The 13,832-nt window shown below is 41.4% G+C and overlaps 1 protein-coding gene and 1 pseudogene across 6 annotated transcripts in view; one reads left to right on the top strand and one right to left on the bottom strand.

Moving 5' to 3' along the window:
* Erc1 (ELKS/RAB6-interacting/CAST family member 1) overlaps nt 1-13,832 on the top strand; it is a 346,919-nt gene that overhangs the window by 157,394 nt on the left and 175,693 nt on the right. The window lies entirely within an intron of this gene.
* Nucleotides 7,401-8,309, bottom strand: LOC101610577 (annotated as a pseudogene).

Here is a 13,832-nt window from a genome sequence, read left to right as displayed (position 1 = left end):
GTAGGTAGTGTCAGGCGCTGTGAGGTCATGGGTATTCAGGCCATTTTGTGTCTGGAGGGAGCACATTGTACAGAGTCCAACCCTTCCTTTGGCTCTTACATTCTTTCCACTATCTCTTCTGCAGTGGACCCTGAGCCTTGGAAGGTGTAATAGAGATATTGCAGTGCTGAGCACTCCTCTGTCATTTCTTCCCAGCACCATGATGCCTTCCGGGTCATCCCAAAGTCACTGCCATCTGAAAAGAGAAGCTTTTCTAACCAAAAGTGAGAGTAGCGTTAACATATGGGTATAAACATTAGAGAAGTGCTTACTGGGCAGTTTGGTGAGCATAATATATACATTTAGGCCAACATCAGCAGATGTTACACTCCTAGGGCTGATGACTTCCCCCATCATAAGTTTTCAGTATCAGGCATGTGTTCCCTCCCATGGAGCCAGCTTCCAGTCCAATTAGAGAGCAGTTGGTTTCCCCATAAGAGGGCACTATTGCACCCTTTGTCTCCTTTGGCCTGGGTGGCCAAACTTAAGGCTTGCAGTGTCCATTTTTGTTTATCTCCACTGATAACATCTCTCACTCCCATGGAGCTGCATGTAGCATAGTTTTTTCCAGTTTTCTGTCAGCTAGTCTCCACAGAGGAGTTAATACCCTAGCTTTTTAGGTAAGTAAGAAAACTCAGACATATCTGACTCACTTGGAAAATTGTTTGTTTTCTGGGAACTCAAAGAACATTTTAAGGCTGTGGAAAGATAGTAGCAAATGTGAAGGTCATAGAGACGGTGGCACTTTGTACCTAGATTATTCTCAGTCTCAGTGTGACTTAAAAGAAGAATTCTCATTGTTGCTGTTTGTAGTAGTTGTTTTCTACTTCTCCTTTAGATCTCTGTGCCCTTGCTTTTGACTTTTTATTAAAAAGAAGAAAGATGAGAGTTACAAATGGAAGGTCAGTTTTAGTAAGTGAAGACTAACCTCAGTTCCCACTTTGAGAACATGTCTTGAGATTTTCAATCTACTTAGCATGGTGCTTTGTGACATTTAATTTTTGTAACACTTGCTTCCTTTGTGTGTAAGAGAGAATAATAAATGCTACCCTTGTACAAAAGGAGTCCAGTAGAGAGAGAGGAATCTGTTTGGGACAATTTCTTGAGAACTAGTGTTCCTGTAATGTGTGAAAGCGGGGTAGTAGAGGAGAAAGACCTATGTCAAGGCAGACATGTTAGCTACCACAGAGACTTCCCTCATAGCTGTGTTGGCTGTGAAGTACCAAGAATGCAAATTGGGAAAAAGGGGTTGAAAAAAAAGAAGCTAGGGCTGGAGAGATGGCTTAGCAATTAAAGCACTTGCCCATGAAACCTAAGGACCCATGTTCAATTCTCCAGATCCCATGTAAGCCAGATGCACAAGGTGTTGCATACCCAAGGTATGCACATGCACACAAGGTGGCACATGTGTCTGGAGTTGAATTGCAGCAGCTGCAGAGGCCCTGGTGCACCAATTCTCCCTCCCCCTCCCTCTCTCTCTCACTTGTGCACACTCTCACTCACACACAAAAAAATTGAGATTTGTTAGCAAAGGTGAGCAAAAATTGATCATTTGGGGCTGGAGAGATGGCTTGGTGGTTAAAGGGGCTTACTTGCAAAGCCAGTCTGCCTGGGTTCAATTCCCCAGTACCCACGGAAAGCCATATACACAAAGTGGCTCATGTATTTGTAGTTCGTATGCAGTGGCATGAGGCTCTGAGGCATCCATTCTTTCCTTCCTTTCTTTCTCTGTCTCTCTGTCCCCTTCTCTCTCTCCCTGTAAAGAAAGAAATTAAAAGTTTTAAAAATTGATTATTTTATGGAATGAGTCGTAAAGTTCCTTGATCCTAGATAAATGCCTTCTCTTCTCCTCTTAATCCCTTCCTGATGTGCAGTCAGACTTGACTTGTGACTTCAAAAGAATAGTTGGGCCAGGCGTGGTGGCCCACGTCTTTAGTCCCAGCACTCGGAGGCAGAGGTGGGAGGATCACTGAGTTTGAGGCCAACCTGAGACTATAGAGTGAATTCCAGGTCAGCCTGGCCTAGAACAGATTCTGCCTTGGGGGAGGGGGGTCATTGTTCCAGAGCAGGGAGAGTTGCCTCTTCCCTGCCTTTCTTTCCAGAGTTACAGTACAATCATGTTTGCACTAGGCAGCTGTGTGGGCTTTCCCCAGGCATAGTGCCATATTATCTGTTACTGCACTATAGGAAAACATTCCCTGAGCTGTATGCATTCGTCCATCTGTTCCTTCCCCATCCCTGATTAAAAAAAAAAAAATATTTATTTATTTGAGAGAGGGATGGAGAGGAAGAAGCAGACAAAGAGAGAATGTGTGTGCTAAGGCTTTTAGCCACTACAGACTAACTCCAGATGCATGCACCACCTTGTGCATCTGGCTTATGTGGCACTGGGGAATCAAACCTGGGTCTTTAGGCTTGACAGGCAAGTGCCTTAACTGCTAAACCATCTCTACAACCCCCTGATTTTGATTTTTATTTTTGCCATGTTTTTTGTGTGCAGGCATGTGAAAGGAATAGGGTGATGTTGGGTGGCTAAATTGCTATTCACCTTATTCTTTGAGGCAGGGTCTCTTGCTTAACCCAGTGTTGTAGTCAACTCCATGTTATACAAAGGATAGTTACAAAACAGAGATTTGATTCAGAAGCTGTAATTCTAACACATAGTAAATTGTCATTTATGATGGTAAACTTGTTGGCCATATGTTTGGACTATGTGGAAAATAGCCTTGTTTTTTTTTTTTTTTTTTTTTTTTTTTGAGGCAAGCCCAACAAACTGGCCTTTTTTTTTAATGAGAGAGAGAGACAAAAGAGAGGGAGAGAATTGTCACTCCAGGGCCTCCAGCCACTGTAATCAAACTCCAGACACGTGTGCCACCATTTGCACATGTGCAGTCTTGCACATGCGCCACCTTGTGCATCTGGCTTACATGGAATCTGGGGAGTTGAACATGGTCCTTAGGCTTCTCAGGCAAGTTCCTTAACCACTTAGCCATCTCTCTAGCCCCAGTGTCCTTGAGTTTTTTTATTTTGTTAATAACTTTAGCTAACTGTGGACTGAATGTTTAAGATAAATCTTGTTTCAAACTACACATCAGTAGACAATGTGTCTTCCTATCCAATTTGAAAATAGAGTTACTACTTTAATAATTCTTAGAACATACGATTTCAGGTAGGAATACTCAATCCCAGGCGTGTGTGTGTGTGTGTGTGTGTGTGTGTGTGTTGTATATGCATGTGTATGCTCACTTGTGTGGGTGCATGGAGGCCAAAGATAGACTTGGGGTGCTTTGCTCAATAGCTCTCCACTTTATTTACCAAGTCTGGGTCTCTTGTGTTACAGCTTGCCAGTTCAGCTAGTGTAGCTGTCCGTTTTCCCCAGAATCCCTCGTGTCTCTCCCTTCTCAAGGACTTCATCCATTGAGCTAGCTCTCCAGCTTGATTTTTTGAGGTAGGGTCTCACTGTAGCCCATGCTAACCTGGAACTCACTCTTGTAGCCCAGGCTGGCCCTGAACTCACTCACTATATCTGTCTTATTTTGTTTTTTTCTGTTGTTTTAGACAGGGTATTCTGTATATCAGGCTAGTCTTAAGTTTACTATGCAGCCAAGGATAGCAGTGAATTCCGATCTTACTGCCTCCACCTCCACCTCTACCTCCAAGTGCTGGGATTACAACTGTGTATCACCATGCCCAGCTTCTAGACAAATTTTCATCTTTCAGTGATGCTATCTGGGTTTATTCTGCTCCTTTTGAAGTTAAGCATGTGAGCAAGGTGGCACACACTCTTAATCTCAGCACTTGGAAGGCAGAGGTAGGAGGATTGCTGTGAGTTAGAGGCCAGCTGAGATGACAGAGCAAGTTCCAGGTCATCCTGACTATAGAGTGAGACCCTGGGAAAGATAAGCAAACAAACAAAAGATAAGCATGCAAAACAGGTTGTTTTTCCCCTTAAGCAACAAGACAATAGATCAGTAAGGACATAGTTTGTTTTTTGGGGTTTTTTTTTTTACATGAGTCAGGATCTCTCACTGAACCTGGAGCTCCCTGATTCTGCTAGACCAGCTATCCTGCCAGTGCCTGGAATCGACCTGCCTCCCCCTCTTGAGCGCTGGGATTGCAGATGTAGGTGCACACCTCCACACCTAGCTTTTACAGGCACTGGGGATCCAGGCTCAGGTCCTTTATCAACTGAACTATTTCTCCATCTCTGATAGCATTTTGTTTGTTTGTTTGGTTGGTTTTTTTTTGTTTTGTTTTGTTTTTTTAGGGTCTCACTCTAGCCTAGGCTGACCTGGATGGAACTCACTGTGTAGTCCCAGGCTGGCCTCAACTCATAGCTATCCTCCTACCTCTGCCTCCCAAGTGCTGGGATTAAAGGTGTGTGCCACCATGTCCAGCTCCGATAGATAGCATCATATATATTTTTTAAAATTTTTTGTTGTTATTTTATTTATTTTAGAGCGACAGACAGAGAGAAAGAGGCAGAGATAGAGAGAATGAGCACGCCAGGGCCTCCAGCCACTGCAAACAAACTCCAGATGCATGCACCCCCTTGTGCATCTGGCTAACGTGGGTCCTGAGGAATCGAGCCTCGAACCGGGGTCCTTAGGCTTCACAGGCAAGTGCTTAACCGCTAAGCCATCTCTCCAGCCCAGCATCATATATTTTAAAATATTTTTACTTATATGAGAGAGAGATTGGGGCAGACACAGAGAGAGAATGAGTATGGGCACACTAGGGCCTCCTGCTACTGCAGACTAACTTTAGATGCGTGCTCATTTTTGTTTGCCTGGCTTGACATAGGTACTGGGGAATCAAACCCAGGCCATCAGGGTTTGCAAACAAGCATCTGATAGCATAATTTTCTTTTTTGGTTTTTCGAGGTAGGTTCTCACTTTGGTCCAGGATGACCTGAAATTAACTCTGTCATCTCAGGGTGGCCTTGAACTCATGGTGATCCTCCTACCTCTGCCTCCTGAGTGCTGGGATTAAAGGCGTGTGCCACCATGCCCGGCTTTATAGCATAATTTTAAAGACCACCTGTTCTTTCATTTATTTTAAAAGTATTTTTTATTTATGAGAGAGAAGTATAAGAATGGTTGATCCAGAGCCTTTTGCTGCTGCAAATGAACTCCTGTCACACGTGCCATTTTGTGCATCTGCCTTTATATAGGTACTGGGGAATTGACCCTGGACCAGCAGGCTTTGTAAGCAATCACCTTTAATTGTTGAACCTCTCACCAGCCCATCTTTCATATTTTTATTTCTTTTAGAGAGACAGAGAAAGAGGCCAATAGTTACATAAAATGGGCACACCAGGGCCTTTAGCCACTGCAAACAAACTCCAGACACATGTGCCACCTTGTATATCTGGCTTACGTGGGTCCTGGGGAATCAAGCCTGGGTCCTTTGGCGTAGCAGACAAATACCTTAACCTCTAAGCAATCTCTCTAGCCCATTTTTCATATTCTTTATTGGGCTGAATTTAGATTTATTTAAATATTTGAAAATACAAAATAATTTAGAAACTATTACCTGAAGATACTCATTTATGCCTACAAGGAGATTTTTCTCTTTGGTCATTTGTGCATGCAGTACCACAGAAAAGTCAGAAGGGGGTGCTAGTGTTTTAGAGGTGAGCCTTTCTGTTAGCTTGGGATGAGGTAACAGGTATGCAAGCCAGTGATCAAGTTGGTAAATAACAATGAAAACATTGGAAAGCTTGTCACAGTTGTGACACCAACTTGAATAATGTCTTATGTAGGTGTCACAGAGATGGGTTTGTGATTGGTATCTTGTACTTATCATTACTTTTTGAATGGTTTTTATATTTGCTTTTAGCCATTGTGGGAGTAGCTGAGTCTCAATGATTACATCTATAAATTCCTAGGACAGTTTCTCAATTATAACCACCTTTTCCTAAGTGATGAGTGTTAAAACTCACTTACCTTTGAATTTTAGGGGATTATAAGATTATGATATGCTTATTTATTTTATTTTATTTTTTACACCTAATTAGTAAATTTACTCACATGAAAGAAGTTTAAACGTTACAGAAATGAAAAATATTAGAACTCTATATATAATAAAAAGTGAATATAAATTATCCAAATCCATGGACAGTTCCAGTCAAACATTCATACAAATACATAATAACCTTTTATCTTTTTTTGGGCGGGGGGGTTCTAGGTAGGGTCTCACTCTAGCCTAGGCTGACCTGGAATTCACTATGGAGTCTCAGGGTGGCCTTGAACTTACTGTGATCCTCCTACCTCTGCCTCCCAAATGCTGGGATTACAGGCGTGTGCCACCACGCCAGACACATAACCTTTTATCTTTATATAAGGATAAAAATAAACATACAAATATAATATGAAGATTCTGGCAAAAAAAGCCACTAAAAATATTCTCAAGTTTATTTTAATTTATTTAATTTATTTATTTGAGAGCTATAGACAGAGAGAGAAAGAGGCAGAGAAAGAGAGAGACAGAATGGGCATGCCAGGGCCTCCAGCCACTGCAAATGAACTCCAGACGCGTGCGCCCCCTTGTGCATCTGGCTAGTGTGGGTCCTGGGTAATTGAGCCTTGAACCAGGGTCCTTATGCTTCACAGGCAAGCGCTTAGCCACTAAGCCATCTCTGCAGCTCAATTCTCAAGTTTAAAAACTGGTGTGGGATATATTTTAATACAAGATCCTTTATGAATGCTAAACCCTTGATGTAATTCCATGATTTTATTATGCCAGAAGCATTGGGTCTTCTAATTTTTTAAAAAAAGAGATACTTGTGTAATAATACATTGGTTCATTAATACTTAAGACATTTTGTATGCACACTATCAGTGTGGGCTAAAACAATTTTATACTGATTATTTACTATGATGCTTTAAACTTTCAAAGTCTTTTCAACAGAAGTAGCTGCAGACATTGAAGTGTCTTTTTTTATTTCATAAAACACAGTAAAATTAATGATTGGTTTTTGTAGTTGTAGTAAGTCCCGTCTTATTTTCTCGCGTAGTGTAAATCGTGGTCTCACGTAGGGCCGCGTGAAGACCCGGCAGTTCTCACGCCACGCTGCACGCAGCCGTAGAAACCGTAGAAACTGGTGCAGCAACAGCGAACAGCCTCCTGTGCACGGTCAGCTCGGTGACGCCGAAGCTGCTGTTTTTGGCTCTTTCCACTTCAGTGTAAGGTAGATTGTTAGGGTTTCATTAGTCATTTCATCATGTGGCTTTTAAAAGAAAAAAAAAAAGATTTGATTTCTCCCATAGTCCACAGTTCTTAGAAGAGACTTACTTTTGGAAATCATTTAATCTGGTGATGTTTTCAGTAACCAAAAGCTCTGTAGTAGATGAAATTTCTCAATGCAACTATAATAAATAAGCATCTAGATCCTTAGCTGTATTACCAGTATATCCTGGAACCAAAGTAGATGGTTTTCCTGTTCCCATAATCCACTTAATTGTTGCTTCAAATTTTTAATATTTCCATCATTTATAATTTCCATTTTGGATGATAGTTCTGACAACCACCTTTATATTACTGTTAAAAGCCAGTTTAAACCAACTATTACATATTCTTCAAACTTGCTTTTTAGTAATGACTTTGCTAGAGGCAACAAGTCTACACAGCAGCCAAGTGAGATATATTGCTTTTCTTCCTGTAAACTGTTAGTTAGCACAGGAAGCCAATCTACCTCAGCTCCAAGATCTTCTATCCTCACCAAATAGGCAACAAGTTCAGTTATACTTATCTTTCTCCAGAAAGTTAAAGCTACATTTAATCTCAAATTCCTGCTGAATAAAACTTGGGCCATTGTTTCATGGTCCTGAGAAACCTCAGGAAAAAAAGCTGTGTATTTTGATGATGGACTTTCTGGTGTGAAGAACCAGAATCACTAGAGTTGACCAAAAATGTCCCAACTGTCATAGTGTAATTTTTCAGGCAGGTGGCCTGCACAAGCCAATTCATTTTCTTTATTTGCCATGTCTCAGTCCCCACTTTTAGGGGACTGTTTGTTTCTGTAACAGGGATTTAGAAATGGGTGATGACCTTTCTTTCTGTGACAGATCACCTTGCTTACTTTATCTGGGCTTTTCATGACTTTTCCAACTACTTACATAAGCAGCCAACTGTTTTGGAGATTTCTTAACCTCCTTCATGTTCTTAGTAGTGAAATTAGAGATCGTCTTTCTAGGAAGATCAATGGAATGATCCTCAATGTTATTACAGGAGTTCTGTTTTTTAACATTGTTGGTTTTAGATGCCATAATCTCTTAAATACCAGTGCCTCAGCCCAACCACTTTGCTGACCAGCCGCGCCCTGCAGCCTAGAGCGTCCCTATGCTTATTTAGCATTTACTTGAAAGTAATCTCTCCAGTGACATTTGACTACATTTTTTCCCCAAGCAACTTAGCAATGTTAGAGCCCAGTAAAAGGCAGTTCACACCAGTTCCCTGAAAAACTGACTCTGATCTAATTCATCTGCTTTTCTGCAGCTATCCTGACCTTTGAGCCAGGCGTGGTGTGCAAGCCTATAATTCCAGCACTAGGGAGGCTAAGGTAGTAGGGTCCCCATGAGGTAAAGGCCAGCCAGGCTACAGATTGACTTTCAGGTCAACCTGGGCTAGAGTGAGAACCTGACTCAACAAACAAAACAAAAACAGGAAAATTCATTAAGGAAACAAATGTTTCAGGAAAACACCCATTTGGTAGTCCCTCCTTTTTCTGTTGAGACTATCAGGAGTGCAGCCTTGTGGTGTTCTGCAGTGTACAATATTTGTGGAACTGCTTTTAAAATTTTGTTCATGGGCTGGAGAGATGGCTTAGTGGTCCCACGTAAGCCAGATGCACAAGGGGCACATGTGTCTGGAGTTTGTTTACAGTGGCTGGAGACCCTGGTGCCATTCTCACTCTCTCTATCCCTCTCTTTGTCTCAGATAAATAAATTAGATAAATAAAATGTTTAAAACATTTTGTTCATGTGTGTGTATATATACATATGCATGGGATACCACTGAAAGTGAATGGCATGTGCTTAGTGTTGTCAGCTCCACATTGCTACAAGCTTTATTTTATTTTATTTTATTTTATTTATTTATTTATTTATTTATTTATTTATTTATTTATTTTGGTTTTTCGAGGTAGGGTCTCACTCTGGCCCAGGCTGACCTGGAATTCACTATGGACTCTCAGGGTGGCCTTGAACTCATAGCAATCCTCCTACCTCTGCCTCCCAAGTGCTGGGATTAAAGGTGTGCGCCACCACGCCCGGCTACAAGCTTAATTTTAATGAAACACTTCAGCCTTTGGGGCCATACATTCACACTGTCACTTTGAAACTACCGCACCCAGTGTTCACTGATTCTGTTACCCAGGGATTCCTAGTCTCCACCTCCCACCACCTAGCATGTCCACAGGCTCTGAGGACCTGAACTCAGGCCCTTAGACTTGCACAGCAAGCCCTTTACCCACTGAGCCATCTCCCAGTCCCATTATATATGTTTTATATTTGTTTTTATATTTGTGTAGTTTTACCTGCCTTCCTCACTGATAATTGGAGTCAGTATGTATGTACCCTCTTTAGGGTGGCTTCTTGCCACCCTAGTGTGTGTGTGGGGGGGGGAATATACATGGGCATGTGTACACACTCACATGCATGTGGGGCCACATGTATGTGCATGTTTGGAGAGGCCAGAAGTCAACATTCGTGTTTTCCTCAATTGCTTTTTTCCCTTTATGTTTTTGAGAAAAACATCTCTCTCTGAACCCAGAGCCAACTTGACTAAAGAGATGGCTCATTGAATCAGAGTGCTTGCTGCATAAGCACAAGATAAGTTCATCACCCAGCACCCTCATCAACAGCATTGTGCCTGTAGCCACAGATGTTTCTAACACCAATACTAGGAGTGTTGGACAGAAACAAGAAAATAAACACATAGCTAGGAACATGAATTAAAATAATGTTAAAACACAAAAGATTTTATCTGCAGTATGAACTTTGTTTTAGTTTTCTGAATAAATTAAAATATATATGTTTATAATAATTTTATAATACCTTTTTAAAAAATTTTAGTACTTCTACATTAATAACACATGCTTTGTTATGACATTTTCATACATAGGATACTTTGATCATACTTACTGCCTTTCTCTTCTCTAGCTAGTTTTGCATCAGTGTCTTTTTTATCACATATATGTATAGGTACCTAATAAATGAGCTTTGAAATAGTCTGCGTAGTGAGTGTGTGTGTGTTCCTGTACACACACCTGGAGCCCACAGGAACATGCCATGTGTCCTCTTCTGTCATAGCTCTGCCTCAGTCCCGTGAGACACTGTCATTGAGCTTGCTGTCTTTGACTAGACTGGCTGACCATTGAGCTCCAGCGTTCTTTCCTCTCCTTCCTCCCTCCAGCTTTTTTTTAAAAAATATTTCTTGTTCATTTTTATTTATTTTTTTTAAATATTTTTTGTTCATTTCTATTTATTTATTTGAGAGTGACAGAGAGAGAGAGGGAGAGACACAGAGAGAGAGAGAATGAGCGTGCCAGGGTTTCCAGCCTCTGCAAACGAACTCCAGATGCGTGCGCCCCCTTGTGCATCTGGCTAACGTGGGTCCTGGGGAATTGAGCCTTGAACCAGGGTCCTTAGGCTTCACAGGCAAGCGCTTAACTGCTAAGCCATCTCTCCAGCCCTCCCTCCAGCTTTTTACGTAGTTTCTGGGGCTTGGACTCAGGTCCTCCTCACACTGGTACAGCATGTGCACTTACTTCCTGAGCCACCTCCACAGCTCTTCGAGTTTAACGTGTTTTGTATTTTATTTTACTTATTTATTTTATAAGCACAGAGAGAGAGAGAGAGAACATAAGAGAGGAGAGACAGAGAGAATGGGCACTCCAGGGCCATCAGCCACTGCAGATGAACTCCAGATGCTTGTGTTACTTTGTGCATTGACTTTATGGGGGTACTGGGGATTAAAGTCTGATTGTTACACATTGCAGGCAAGCACCTTAACCACTAACCCATCTGCCCAGCCCCCACATTTAAACTTACATAAGCATTTTATTGAGAAAAGTATAAGAATGATCTGTATTGACAGCCTAACATAAAACAAATTATGCTAGTGGTAAATTCTGAGCAAAAATACAATGGAAATAGAAACCAGATGTCAACAAAAGGGGGCATTATAGAGAACAGTTTGACCTTACCATTTTTGAATAGATGAGGATGGAATCAACTCACTACTTAAATTTCAATGAAATTTTTTAGTAATGCTTTGGAACAAATTTAGAGCTTTGGTTCGTGAGTGTGTTTATGCTAAGCTACATCCCAAATACCATTGGATACACTCATTTATAAAGTTAACTTTAAAGTTTTGGTACTTTAAAAAATGTTAGTACCCATTAAACCATATTCTTTGCTGATTTTTAAGTTTATGCTATGAAAATTAGATGCCAAGTTGGAAGTCTCTTCCTTACATTGACTTTTGTGTGAATAAATCCTACTTCTTCTGTAACACTTTTCTAACCTTTCGGGTATGCCTTATGTATCTTTCTCAGGTTTTGGAATCGTCCTTTTTACTTATCCTTATTTGTTTCATAACACTGTTGTTATTACTTATTTACTAATCATTTTTAAGAGACAGTCATTGTTTTCTTTATTAGGGCACAACCTCCTTGGGGACAGCAAATAGATCTTTTATACTCTTACGTCCTTGATAGCTTCATCAACTTGGGTACACAGAAACATTCAGTGAACATCTGTGTGACTGAGTTTCATTTCGTTAATAAGTGAACTAATAAGTTTTATTCTGACCTGAATATTTGTTCACCTGATGACAATGTACAGGTTAATGGTAATTTTATGACTTGAAAGCATCTTTATTGACAGTTTTCACACAAAGAATTAGTCATAATTCTCCTCCCATTACCTTCTTTTTTATTTATATTTATATTTATTTATTTGACAGAGAAAGGGAGAGAGAGAAAGTGAATGGGTGCACCAGGGCCTCTAGTTGCTGGGAACGAACTCCAGATGCATGCACTTCCTTGTGCATATGGCTTACATGGGTCCTAGGGAATCAAACCTGAGTCCTTTGGCTTTGTAGGCAAGCACCTTAACCACTAAGTCATCCTCCAGCCCCCCTCCCATTACCCTCTTTAGCTGTCTCCCCAGCTACCACTCACTGCACCCCCCTTCTTTCTAATTTAATCCCTCTTTTATCTTTATGTGTGTGTGTTTCCCTTCTCCACCAGCTGTGAAGGAGTGTTGATGGCCTCAGGAATGTACAGGGCTTGTACCCGTGACAGGAGCCACTGAGAGTTCCTGAAAGTAACCACCACACATGTCCATAAGAGAGCGTTCCACAGCACTCTCCCCTCCTCTGCTCTTACGTTCTTTCTGCCCCTCCTCAGCAGTGTTCCTTGAGACGTGGAGGTGGTTACAGAGGTGTGGTTCTAGCGTTGAGTACTCAACACTCACTTATTCTCGGCACTCTGACAAATTTTGAATCACCCCAATAGTCATCCTCATCTGCAGAAAAGCTTTTCTGGCCAAAAGTGAGAATTGCAGTAATAATGTGGGCGCAAACATAAATATTTTGGGACTGGGTAGATTGCTCAGTAGTTAAAGTCACTTTCTTGCAAAGCCTGCAGCCCCTGTATCCATGTAAAGTTAGATGCACAAATTGTCACATGCATCTTGTCTTTGTTTATCAAGAAGCTCTGGCACACCTCTTCATTCTTTCTGTCTCTGTCTCTCTCTGTCTCTCTCTCTCTCAAATAAATTTTTAAAAATTAAAAATCCATAAATTTTTCAATACTTAAAATTTTTTTCATTTATATTTATTTATTTGAGAACAACAGAGAGAGAAAGAGGCAGAGAGGGAGAATGAGTGTGCCAGGGCCTCCAGCCACTGCAAACGAACTCCAGATGCGAGTGCCACCTTGTACATCTGTCTTACGTGGGTCCTGGGGAATTGAGCCTTGAATCGGGGTCCTTAGGCTTCACAGGCAAGCACTTAACCACTAAGCCATCTCTCTAGCCCGCCCCCCCCAAAAAAAATCCATGAATTTTTGATAGCAGTTTGATGGGTATAATATATCCGTTTAGCCAAACAATAATAATAGCTTACCTTTAAGGGTCTTTGACCTACTCAGTCATAGGCTTTAAAAAAAAAAATTGAAGTGGGATGTGGTGGTGCATACCTTTAATCCAATCCATTGGGAAGCAGAGGTAGGAGGATTGCCATGAGTTTGAAGCCACCCTGAGACCAGGTCAGTCTGGGTTAGAGCATGTCCCTACCTCAAAAAAAAAAAAAAAAAAAAATCTAGCTAGGTTTGGTGGTGTACCCTACCTCAAAAAAAAAAAAAAAATTATTTTGCTGGAGAGAGGGGCTTAGCAGTGAAGGCACATGCCTGTGAAGCCTAAGGACCCACATTCAACTCTCGAAATCCCACATAAGCCAAACACACAAAGGTGAGGCAAGCATAAGGTCACACATGCCCACTTGGTGGTGCAAGCATCTGGAGTTTGATTGTAGTGGCTGAGGTTCTGGCACTCCAGTTCTCTCTCTCAAATAAAAAAATATATAGAAGGGCTGGAAAGATGGCTTAACAGTTACGTGCTTGCCTGTGAAGCCTAAGGACCCTGGTTGGAGCTTAATTCTCCAGGACCCACATTAACCAGATGCACAAGGGGGCACATACATCTGGAGTTCATTTGCAGTGGCTAGAGGCCCTGGCTTGCCCATTCTCTCTCTCTCTGCCTCTTTCTCTCTCTGTTGCTCTCAAA

The sequence above is a fragment of the Jaculus jaculus genome, chromosome 18 (genome assembly GCF_020740685.1).
Source record: "Jaculus jaculus isolate mJacJac1 chromosome 18, mJacJac1.mat.Y.cur, whole genome shotgun sequence".
NCBI classification, from domain to species: Eukaryota; Metazoa; Chordata; class Mammalia; order Rodentia; family Dipodidae; genus Jaculus; species Jaculus jaculus.
Note: the sequence above shows the minus strand (reverse complement) of the source record. Positions and strands in the feature narration are given on the sequence as shown.